This window comes from Eucyclogobius newberryi, unplaced genomic scaffold (assembly GCF_026437365.1).
Source record: "Eucyclogobius newberryi isolate DKJ021-1_F unplaced genomic scaffold, fEucNew1.0.hap1 SCAF_8, whole genome shotgun sequence".
Taxonomy (NCBI): domain Eukaryota; kingdom Metazoa; phylum Chordata; class Actinopteri; order Gobiiformes; family Gobiidae; genus Eucyclogobius; species Eucyclogobius newberryi.
This window is the reverse complement of record NW_027316500.1, coordinates 4,580,761-4,593,310: the sequence shown is the minus strand read 5'-3', so window position 1 is coordinate 4,593,310 and position 12,550 is coordinate 4,580,761. Positions and strand designations below refer to the sequence as shown.

General features: G+C 41.3%; 1 protein-coding gene across 4 annotated transcripts in view; it reads right to left on the bottom strand.

Annotated features, from left to right (window-relative positions):
* The window catches only part of marchf8 (membrane-associated ring finger (C3HC4) 8), a 179,642-nt gene that overhangs the window by 114,026 nt on the left and 53,066 nt on the right, over window positions 1-12,550 (bottom strand). The window lies entirely within an intron of this gene.

The window sequence follows — 12,550 nt, the reverse complement described above, 5'->3', positions numbered from 1 at the left end:
AAAACAGACTGTAATGTCTCAAAGTCCTGTCTCAGTGAGCTGGAGAAAAAATATAAAAAAAATACTAATGGCCTAAAATGGAGCCCTGAGGTACATCTTTGGACAAATGGGAAGAAGCCCCTCCCAGTTTAAGACATTATGATCAATTTGACAGATAATTGGCAAACCAGTTTAAGGTGTGGTCAGAGATGGTTATGGTTTAGAGTTTAGTAGAATAAGAAGAAAGAATCAACAGTGTGGAAAGCCTTTTTTAAAATCCAACCTATACATAGGAACAGCTATGACCGCACTACACTGCCTGACCAGAATAAAAGTCACCACAGAAAAATCTCACCAGGACCGCCTTCAGCTTTATTTACAGCACACATTCGCTGTGACATCTTTATCAATAAGCTCCTGCAGTGTCAGAAGATTGATTTCCTTTCCAATAGGAGGCTCCTAACTATTTGCTTATTTAAATCAAGGTTGCAATCCTTCTAAACCCAGAGTGAAAGTTAGATAAAATTATATTCTTGAAATTCCACACTTGAAAGATGACTGAAATGTAACGTGAATTGGTAAGTATCTTTAGAATATGTCTGTAGATGTTATAACTTAAGGATTTATCGGTTTTATGCGATAAGACCAGACGCAGACAGGAATTTGTCCTTTGTCGTGGACATTACATCTCCTAAAAAACACAGATTATTCAAATTATTAAGCATATTTATTGCTCAACTTTATCTCACATCATTAAGGAGAATACTGACAGGTGAAAAGTAAGCTCCCATATGCTCAAAAAGATGAGCTATAAGATGAACTATATTTCGCAGGCATCTGTCGTCAATCGTGGCGGTAATCACAACGTCTGATCACAGCTGTTAGCTTAGCCATATGGCATTAGCTCAGAGGACGTTTCAATGTTTTCTGAGCAATCCAAAGATGGCGGAGTGAGAGGACTTTGTCATTGAATGGTATTTTATTGAAGAGAGGCCCTTGACAAATGTGGTCAAATGTGTGCGCTTGCCTTTCTCTTCCCCGACACACACAAAACACAAACTGTCCAAGGGAACTTTATGTTAGGGGTTGTAATGCCTTTGTAGCAAAAAAAAAGAAATATTAAATCAAAATAGTTTTATAACATGCGTAAGGAAGCGTTACATAATTTTTGGTGTACAAAATAATAATAATCTTAGATATTTTTACATGTGTAGTCAACCATGTTGTCTCTGGTTCTATGTTTTGTGTTATTTATGCTCTAAAAAAAATTGCCATGTTAAAAACAAATCATACATTATCTAAAATGTCTATTAGCGGTATCCAACATGTCTTAAATCTTTTTTAGATTCAAAGCAGGGATGCACATGTAAATTTAGCAGTGCATACCGTACATACTTATCTTTATTCCTACACCTTCATTTTGACAGAAAACATTTTAGTATATTTTTGTGTTTTTTGTTAAAAACACACACACAATAACAATTAAATATAACTTAATTCTAAAATGATATGTACTCTATGTTAGTGTACTGTGAAGTCGAAGTCACGAAAGTAACTCAGCAGGTAATTCTGGCCATGGCGTCCAAATTTACACTTTACAAGGCAGATGCTGGACGTACGTCAACCGCACATGCAGGAACAGAGTGGGACAGAGGAGGGACAGAGGAGGAACAGAGGATTGAGGGACAGAGTGGGGACAGAGGAGGGACAGAGGAGGAACAGAGGATTGAGGGATAGAGAGGGGACAGAGGAGGGACAGAGGATTGAGGGATGGAGAGGGGACAGAGGAGGAACAGAGGATTGAGGGACAGAGTGGGGACAGAGGAGGGACAGAGGAGGAACAGAGGATTGAGGGATAGAGAGGGGACAGAGGAGGGACAGAGGATTGAGGGATGGAGAGGGGACAGAGGAGGAACAGAGGATTGAGGGACAGAGTGGGGACAGAGGAGGGACAGAGGAGGAACAGAGGATTGAGGGATAGAGAGGGGACAGAGGAGGAACAGAGGATTAAGGGACAGAGTGGGGACAGAGGAGGGACAGAGGAGGAACAGAGGTTTGAGGGATAGAGAGGGGACAGAGGAGGGACAGAGGATTGAGGGATGGAGAGGGGACAGAGGAGGGACAGAGGATTGAGGGATAGAGAGGGGACAGAGGAGGGACAGAGGATTGAGGGATAGAGAGGGGACAGAGGAAGGACAGAGGAGGGACAGAGGATTGAGGAATAGAGAGGGGACAGAGGGGGGACAGAGGTGTGTGAATGAGGGCACAGAGCGCTCTTGTAATTAGAGTTTAACCCTGTGTTGGCACTGGGCATTTTTCTGTAACTTGAGCACATTTCCCCAAATGTCTCGTGTCCACCTTGGCCTGGTTCTGCACCCCCCCCCAAACGGGCGCTCCCCACACTTTGAGAAGCTCTTAAGTACTTTTAAGTACATTTGATTTTGTGTTGTTGTTTCTGTAAAATGCCAAAAATAGACAAAACAATTTCAGTCACAGATCGTCAAATCATCAAAAGATGTCCAAAAGTATTTTTAAAAAGCAACTCTTTCTTCCTTTAACCATGTTGTCCTTGTGCGGCCTTTTAGAGACGGAGGAGATGGATGAATCGTGTATCCTGGACTAGTGTGTCCAGCTTCACTGAACAGAAATGAAAAACTACAAGCTCCAGTCGCATCGCTAACGCTGCAGTTTGTGGAGACGTGCGCTGAACCTGGCGCCCACCACACATCCGTCTGCTAACCACTTTATCTGCTGCATTTATTAATGTCGACCAACCACTTCACTTTCAAACTGTCTTAATAGCCTCAAACTGTCTCTAACAAATCTTTAGAGCGGCCTTGTGGGAGGCTAGCGATGGCTTATGCTACTGTCTCTCTCAAAATGTTCGTTGAGCCTTTAGTGCTGTCATTACATGTCATTACATGTCATTACTGTACATCAATTAGTCGACTAAAAGCAACCACGGTGTGATACTATGAAGCATCTCTCTGATCTGACAAAATGCCTGGGAAAAAAGGGTAGTTAAACTCATAATTTACTCCCAAATCCTAGTCCATTCTCCAAAAATAATGATCGGTAGTTGACAACATTTTGGATGAAGACAGCTCTTTTCCAGGCACTCAGAGCTGCTTTTACATTCACACTATGCAACGTGGGTAAAGCGTTTTGCCTGAGGACACGATCGCTCGGTTTGCATGCGCCAGGAAAACTGGATATGAGGCCAAGATGAATTCAAACCGACTTTTTTTAAATGCACGTGAACCCGGGGGAGTGCGATAGAGGCGTCTTGATTGGAGTCGCATAAATCCCAATGCCACATGTGAGGAAAGACACAGAGGAGAATATTAGACCTGTGTTTGGCCTAACTGCTCTGTAAAAAGTAAACACTACTGGAACTTCAAAGTGTTTTTTTTAGTAGACAAAATAACTAACGCAGTTCCTAACAACGTAATGTCCAAAACTGCCAAAAAGTGTGGTTGTACGTATAACAGACAGCAGTATTACAGCTAAGTATTGGTGCTATTTTAAATGATTAGACAAACCCCGAACGTCTCTCAGCGTCGGTCTCACCGAATAACTTCTTTGATCTGCTGTAGACTGACTTAAGTTGTACAGCGCACTCGGAGTCCCCTGCATGAGTGTAGTGACTGTCTGTATGAGCGTAGTGACTGTCTGCATGAGCGTAGTGACTGTCTGTATGAGCGTAGTGACTGTCAGCATGAGCGTAGTGACTGTCTGCATGACCGTAGTGACTGTCTGCATGAGCGTAGTGACTGTCTGCATGAACGTAGTGACTGTCAGTATGAGCGTAGTGACTGTCAGTATGAGCGTAGTGACTGTCATTATGAGCGTAGATGAGCGTAGTGACTGTCAGTATGAGCGTAGTGACAGTCTGTATGAGCGTAGTGACTGTCAGTATGAGCGTAGTGACTGTCTGCATGAGCGTAGTGACTGTCTTTATGAGCGTAGTGACTGTCTGTATGAGCGTAGTGACTGTCTGTATGAGCGTAGTGACTGTCTGCATGAGCGTAGTGACTGTCTTTATGAGCGTAGTGACTGTCTGTATGAGCGTAGTGACTGTCTGCATGAGCGTAGTGTCTGTCTGTATGAGCGTAGTGACAGTTTGTATGAGCGTAGTGACTGTCAGTATGAGCGTAGTGACTGTCTGCATGAGCGTAGTGACTGTCATTATGAGCGTAGATGAGCGTAGTGACTGTCAGTATGAGCGTAGTGACTGTCAGTATGAGCGTAGTGACTGTCTGCATGAGCGTAGTGACTGTCAGTATGAGCGTAGTGACTGTCTGCATCAGCGTAGTGAAAGTCTGCATGAGCGTAGTGGCTGTCAGTATGAGCGTAGTGACTGTCAGTATGAGCCTAGTGACTGTCATTATGAGCGTAGATGAGCGTAGTGACTGTCAGTATGAGCGTAGTGACTGTCTGCATGACCGTAGTGACTGTCTGCATGAGCGTAGTGACTGTCTGCATGAACGTAGAGACTGTCAGTATGAACGTAGAGACCGTCAGTATGAGCGTAGTGACTGTCAGTATGAGCGTAGTCACTGTCAGTATGAGCGTAGTGACTGTCTGCATGAGCGTAGTGACTGTCAGTATGAGCGTAGAGACTGTCAGTATGAGCGTAGAGACTGTCAGTATGAGTGTAGTGACTGTCTGTATGAGTGTAGTGACTGTCTGTATGAGCGTAGTGACTGTCAGTATGAGTGTAGTGACTGTCTGTATGAGCGTTGTGACTGTCTGTATGAGCGTTGTGACTGTCTGTATGAGCGTGGTGCCTGTCTTTATGAGCGTAGTGACTGTCATTATGAGCGTAGATGAGCGTAGTGACTGTCAGTATGAGCGTAGTGACTGTCTGTATGAGCGTAGTGACTGTCTGTATGAGCGTAGTGACTGTCTGTATGAGCGTAGTGACTGTCTTTATGAGCGTAGTGACTGTCAGTATGAGCGTAGTGACTGTCAGTATGAGCGTAGTGACTGTCTGTATGAGCGTTGTGACTGTCTGTATGAGCGTAGTGACTGTCAGTATGAGCGTAGTGACTGTCAGTATGAGCGTAGAGACTGTCAGTATGAGCGTAGTGACTGTCAGTATGAGCGTAGAGACCGTCAGTATGAGCGTAGTGACTGTCAGTATGAGCGTAGTGACTGTCAGTATGAGCGTAGTGACTGTCAGTATGAGCGTAGTGACTGTCAGTATGAGCGTAGTGACTGTCTGTATGAGCGTAGTGACTGTCAGTATGAGCGTAGAGACTGTCAGTATGAGCGTAGTGACTGTCAGTATGAGCGTAGAGACCGTCAGTATGAGCGTAGTGACTGTCAGTATGAGCGTAGAGACCGTCAGTATGAGCGTAGTGACTGTCAGTATGAGCGTAGTGACTGTCAGTATGAGCGTAGTGACTGTCAGTATGAGCGTAGTGACTGTCAGTATGAGCGTAGTGACTGTCTGTATGAGTGTAGTGACTGTCTGTATGAGCGTAGTGACTGTCAGTATGAGCGTAGTGACTGTCTGTATGAGTGTAGTGACTGTCTACATGAGCGTAGAGACTGTCAGTATGCGTGTCACTATGGTAACTGCTCATCCCATTGATAGTTCCCTCTGCTGCTCCAACAAAACATGCATTTTTTATTTCAAAAAATTGAAATGTATTGTAAATGTCCATTTTCTTATAGTGAGACTTTTTAATAAACTTTATACTTTTGACTTTGAAATGAAGGATAATATATATATAATATAATCACACTGGACTGAATGTACTTTTCACAGTCACTGATATTACACACGAGTAAGATTATTGTCCAGAGACTTGGTTTACACAGGACTTTAGGAGTATTAGGACTTTTCCTTGTCCTTGCACAAACACCATAAGGCAATAATTCAGCCATATGTTACCCACAATGCACCACTCTGAATGCCAGAAGACGGCACATTGAGTGTCCACTGGAGGTTTGGGTGCATTTGATGGTTTCTTTTATACGTTTTGGAAAGTGCAGACGAGACTTTAGGGTCAGCGCAGACACTCCAGAACAAAGACAACCTGTGCTTTTATCAGATTCTATACGCTACAGTAGAGACTGCAGAGAGCGAAAGAGACAAAGTGATCAAAAAAGAAACACTTTTAGTTATTTCCTTCTTTGCGATAAATGTTCTGGCCTCACAAGAAGAAACAATGGAATAATACAAACATTTCAATCAATTTAAAGGACACATTTATGCAACGTGACGTGGCATTTTTCAGCTTTTAACCATGTAAACTGTTGCCTCCTTGTAATAAACATACCTGGAGCAGTATTTTGCTTCATTCACACGCGTTTCATTAATGTTGCTCAGAAATGCTCAGAAATTTCAATTTTCCCCATCGTCACATCACAGCTCAGACAACTGAGTCTCCTGCACGTTTTTTAAGTCTACAAACCTTCACTGGACTCATTCTGATATCAAATTGTATCCTACTGCATCAGCGTAGCAGTCGCTCTCCACTTCTGATAGCAGAGGGCCCTCAAACTAGTTCTTTTTTTTAGGTTTTCAGTTGGATTTATACAAGAAAGCGTGAAATACTAATGCCAAAGTGACCAGAGACATGTTTAAAAGGGAACTGAAGACACAAGAATGCAGAAAATGTCTACTTTAAATGATCTCAATAATCAGAATAACATAATTTTCTTTGCGCACAGCAAAATATTTCATCTGTAAAAGCTGCTAACCTTGTATTTTAGACCTTTACAAACTTATGTTTTAGATCATATTTCAGTCTTTGGTTTGAACTTTAGGCAGAATCCTGTATTAAAACACAAAATAGCAAATCTAATCGCACGTCAACCTCAATCTGACTCCCACCCACACCCTATTTCAAACTAGTTATGAGCTGTTCTTTGTTTCAACTCGAGTTGTTTTGATAGAAATCATAATTTTATCTGTTTGAAAGAGCGAGCGTGAGGGTCAAAACGTGCTGCGAGTCTTTTCACGTTGCACAATAACTCATTTGCGTTTGTGCACGAGGAGACGCTGTGTTTAAGTGTATAGACTGCACCTGTTTCCTGTGCAACACATTTACACACATTTACACACATTTACACACATTTACACACATTTAGACACAAGTCAGGAGGAAGTATTTGCATTTGTGCCAGAGCGTGAACCATCACAGACAGCTGGGATTAATAACTGTTGCATCAGGACGGACTGGAGTGTGATCTGATCCCTGAGATGATGCTGTTTTGTTTTGTTGGAATGGGGGGTGAGAGAGGGTAGAGACATTCGGCACTGGCGATCACGATTCAGCGATTCAACGGCCAATCGTGTGTCACTAAAAACATGTGGTCGAGGTCTGCAATATCTGTCCAACTCCTACAGTTTCAAACGGTTTATTCTGTTCAGCCGAAGTCGTTAGCACAGAACACTATTTAGTTCTACCATGTTTAATCTGATTTTTTTAAAGATTTTGTGATGGGGCATGAGAGATATGCAGTAAGTTGTCAGAGATCCAAACTGTTTTATACTGTTTAATCTGAAAAATCTTGCTGAAAACTATCCTTGCCCTCAACCAATCACCTGTCAAGTCCTTCATCTACTCTCTCTCTCACTCCAATCCCCTCCGTCCTATTCATGCCTCCTCAACCCTGTTCATCTCCTCCTTTAATTTAATTTTATAACTGTCTATGGTCAAATATAAAATGGTCTATGCGCAATTTGAGAATAACAGTGTTTCAGGCCAAAAAAGGCCCAGATGGGCGACGTCATCCAACCCAACTGATCAGCATTCAAACCCTGCACAGCCTCCTTTGCCTCTTCCTCTCAGCGTTCATTGTGCCTGGTCCGTGGAGAGAACAGAAGTTAGCGCTGTTTATCCAGTGTCCCGCCGGAGGAGACGACAGGAGCGCTGCCAGAAGCTAAACGCTCCCGCAGGATGGACGTGAGGAGTACAGAAGCTAACGCCGCTACAGCGTCACAATGGATGCTCCAGAAGGACGGCTGACTTCTGCCTGAGCGCTTTGATCCTGTTAGACACTTAAGAGGGACAAATACACTTTTCTCCTGCAGCAAACACAACACAGCCAACTGCTAATATATTTGAAATACTAAAAAAGGGGGCTTAATAGTATTGAATTACAAGGCAGTGTGCTGAAGATTACTTTGTAAAATGATTAAATAAAATCAAAAGCAAGTGGAATAATTGTGCCAGTTCTAAGCATTGATAAGTGGAGGGTTTCATTTGGAGGACCTGAATGTGAGTCTTGATGATTTCATCTGTAAATTAAAGGTTGAATGGACGATTTTTTTGGCCCAAATCTAAGTCTTATTTCCTCGTGGCGTAGACTGCCGATTAGTCCTGCCACGTATCAATCATAAAAGGCACCTACTGCTCACCTGCAGCCGCGTGTGGCTCGTCCCCACGTTTCCGCGTGCCTAAGCGCATTGATCTATCATAATATAGTTCCCTCAGTGTACGGGACAAAATGAAGACGGAGAAAGACAGTTCGAGCTGACTCGGAAGAAGACGGAAATCTACGGGAGACGAGAGATGCGATACGATCAGTCGCGCTAATAAACAAATGCACGTGTGTGTTGTATCAGTCCACACGGGGGAGTGCGCATGCGCACTTCCGCCTGAGTTCTCGCCGAAAAATCGTCCATTGCGCCTTTAACATGCTTTCGTTGAAAGTGTTTTTTAAAAGAAGATTTACAATAGAAATTTGTAAATGCTTTTATTAAAGCAACTTTTAAAACATGACTTTGTAAATCTTTACCAAATCATGATGAATTTATATATCTATAATTTATAAATAATTTGATTTTTGATCAAGATTTTTAAAATGTTATCCTTGCCTGAGCGAGGCGGCTTCAGATCACGCAGCTTTGAGGAGAAAGGACAGATCTCTTCTTTGAGAAGTGTTGCACTGAATAAACTTCATAAATTGTTTTCAACACCACAAAGTCACCAGAGCAAAGAATAAACATCTCAGTTTCACGCTTCAGCTCGATCATGGAGAAAACTACTTTTAAGCTCATCAAGATGTTTTTAGGACCTTTTCTGTCTCATTTGGACCATCTGTGGTTAAATGACATACTGACCACTACTACCTTCACGCTGATTTGCATTTACCTGTTTTTCATTTTGAAAAATATATTTTCTGCATTTTTTTCAACCCTACATTCCGCTCTAGTATTTTGGTGTTCACAGCTTTGATTACAGCTCTGTGCCAATAGTTAGGCCTAAGCAGAGGTTTAGTGGCGAGGGCCCTTTTGCTTATGGGCCCCTGAAGACACGGGCTGGCACTGCTCCTCATCCAGAACACAGTCTGGTCACTTCTGCCTCTGTCGTGCCTCGAGCCAAACTCAAAGATTTGATCATCTGAAACAAAAGAGCTCAATGGTCGACAGTAAAACAGATTCTACAAAAAGCATTGAAGTCCTTCTCTAGAATCATAAAACATAATTACAATGTTCATACGATCCATTCCCTTTTCTAGAATGGATTTATTTGTATCGAGACACTCTCCTAGGACACAGGTTATCAAAGACTTGTTTTTCTCAATAACAGAACTTCACTTTTTTATTTTTGTCCCAGTACTGTACAACTTTAAACAGAACCAAGGCCCATGTTCAAGCCTTAAATGTAGAAAGATTCAGGATTTCCCAAACATGTATGAATCACTCAAAAAACAGCTCATTATATTACTCTAAGATAGTGTGTAAACATTGTTGTATAATAAGTGTTTGCCATTTTTTTCACATGTCCCACAATGGAGCAGTCAAAATGTGTCACCAATTTAAACCCTTGTATTAACTGTTAATGAAGTCTCCCACTATGCAACGCTCTGAAGAGTCTTTTGGAGTGCTGACAGTCTGCTGCTGACAGAGGACCTGTTGTGCACGCGCTCAGACGTGACAGCCGCACACATACTTGCACTTGTACTTGTACTTGTGAGACAGCAGGACATGGAGCAGCTTTGGTCACGCTGCTTTGTGCTGCAGCAACATCTGTTACGGAAAAAAACAAACTCTACTTGATATATTAAAGTGGGGAAACGGAGGAGATTGTGTTGTAACGGATGAAGAATGGGAACATATACAGTACATACTTCTGAATGGAGAAGCACAGAATGTAACGCAGTATTTTATAACACCATGACAAAGTGCTCTCTTCTCACGGGGAAACTAGTTGATAGACATCGATATCATGTATTCTGTGATTGTCCAACTGTTCATAAATATTGGATTGAGGGTAATAAAGCACTGCAAACTATTAAAATTACTCTTAAAACTTATCAGTATCTGGGAAATACAACTCATTCATTTTCTACCACTTGTTGCCGTTAGGGTCATGGTTGACTGGAGCCTTTCCCAGTGACTTTGGGCCTTAGGCGGGGTTGGGGACGTCAAGATGAACCGTTTTTTTTCATTCATTCATTCATTTCTACAGCTATTTCCCTTTTTTTGTGGTCGCGGATGACTGTGGCCAATTCCAGTGACTTTGGGCCTTACCTTAGTCAGTGGCCAATTCGTCGCAGGACTCGTTGCGTTTTTCAATTACCACAAATATGTATGGCATACCACTAAAATACATGGTAGTTATAGGTTTTTGGGGCCCGGCGTGTAAACGAGCCCGATCTGTTTCAACTGCGTGAGCTGCGGTCGCTTTATGCTGCTTCTTGGTGAGTTTACACAGGGCCGAAAGTGAAGCCGCAGATTTATTTATTCATTTATAAACTGAGGTGAAATCATTTTGCTGTGAATTTGGATGGACATATTTAACTATCACAGGAACAGATCGATGCCAAGCTATATACACTGTGCCAAATTATGATTCTATAGTTTGCGTAGTTCTTCACAATCTGTCTTTGATGTTTTTTTTCCATTTCTTGTTTTATAGAAATAAACATAATTGACGCCCAAACACACAGATGTGACGGGCATAAAGATAGTGTTATAACTATCGAATAATTTTGGTTAATTGTACGACGGTCTTGAGCAAACAACATCAAATTGCATCTTAAAATGTTAGGACTGATTGCCAGTTGCAGGTTAATTAAGTCGTAACAAAAGGTACATTACTATAAGCAATACAATACACCACTATCAGTGAATCAAAATTGTATTATACATCTTTTATTTATTTATACAGGGACCTGATGACCATTATGTGACGAAGGCCCAAGAGTCAATACATTATAAAAAAAACAGCATATTCATAGTGATGATGGGAAAGTAAATTAAGTCTTCAATATCTGCAAAACACTGCACGGGAAGAAAAAAGTAAAAGGCTATTAATAATGCATTTAAGACATTATCTGCCACACCATCGACACATAACAGGAGGAAATGTTGATTACACGCTTCTAAAAACAGAACACAAATCATTCTTATTCCAAACATTCCTCCTGTGCGTCTCTCATTCTTCTGTGCACATTGATAACACACTTGCACCAAAGTAGACAACTCCTGAATACATTTCCACAAACATTACAGACATGGAGGGGCTTTTTTTTTTTTTATCTTTTAACGAAGCTAAGCCAGGACCAGGGGCTATCTAACTGGACACACGCCACCCGGTCAAGCTGACTGTGGAAATACAAACTAGAATGAAGTTGAATAACTAACGGCACTTTTAAACCAAACCCTTTTCCATTAAGATGCAGTAAGACTTTTCTTAGGAAAAAGTTTTTAAATGGATTTTTCCCATTTGAATAATGTTCAAGAACAAAGAATCATTCTAACACAAGAGTCTCATGCATTTCATCTCAGGGTTAGCAGCTTTTAGACCCCACGGAGACAAGGTATGCAGTCATTCCATATAACAATAGATTATCAACGTATTTGTGTCCTGATTTCTTTGAGATCCTTTCTGCCGTCCAATAGGAACATGTGATGTAAAGGCAGGGGCTTAATGTTGAGCATGTTTTATTCAAACAACAAATAAAGTCATTTCCCACACAAAATAATGGAACTTTAATATTACCACGCAGCTCATACTTGTCCTCATAGATCAAGACTTTTCATCTGTGATCAGTATTGTGATCGGAGGCTCCCATAGAACATGGTGCAGACACTGTCCCAGTCTGTGAGCTCAGTTTGTCCTTCTCAGTTTGTCCTTCTCAGTTTGTCCTTCTCAGTTTGTCCTTTGTCTTTCTCAGTTTGTCCTTCTCAGTTTGTCCTTCTCAGTTTGTCTTTCTCAGATTGTCTTTCTCAGATTGTCTTTCTCAGTTTGTCTTTCTCAGATTGTCTTTCTCAGTTTGTCTTTCTCAGTTTGTCTTTCATTCACAGTTTGTCCTTCTCAGTTTGTCTTTCTCAGTTTGTCTTTCTCAGTTTGTCTTTCACAGTTTGTCTTTCTCAGTTTGTCTTCAGAGCATCAGATTTTCTTTTTGAATAGAAATATTTATCTATATTTAGAAATATTATTTATAATTAGTGCCGAAGTGAAAAGTTAATTTGTGAATTTACTTTAACTCAGAATAAATGTGTGATCTTAATATTGGTAATATTTATTTGGGTATATATTTGTTTTGTTATTGGTATCAGCTAAAAAAAAATCCTAATTGAACCATCTCTAATCAAGACCTT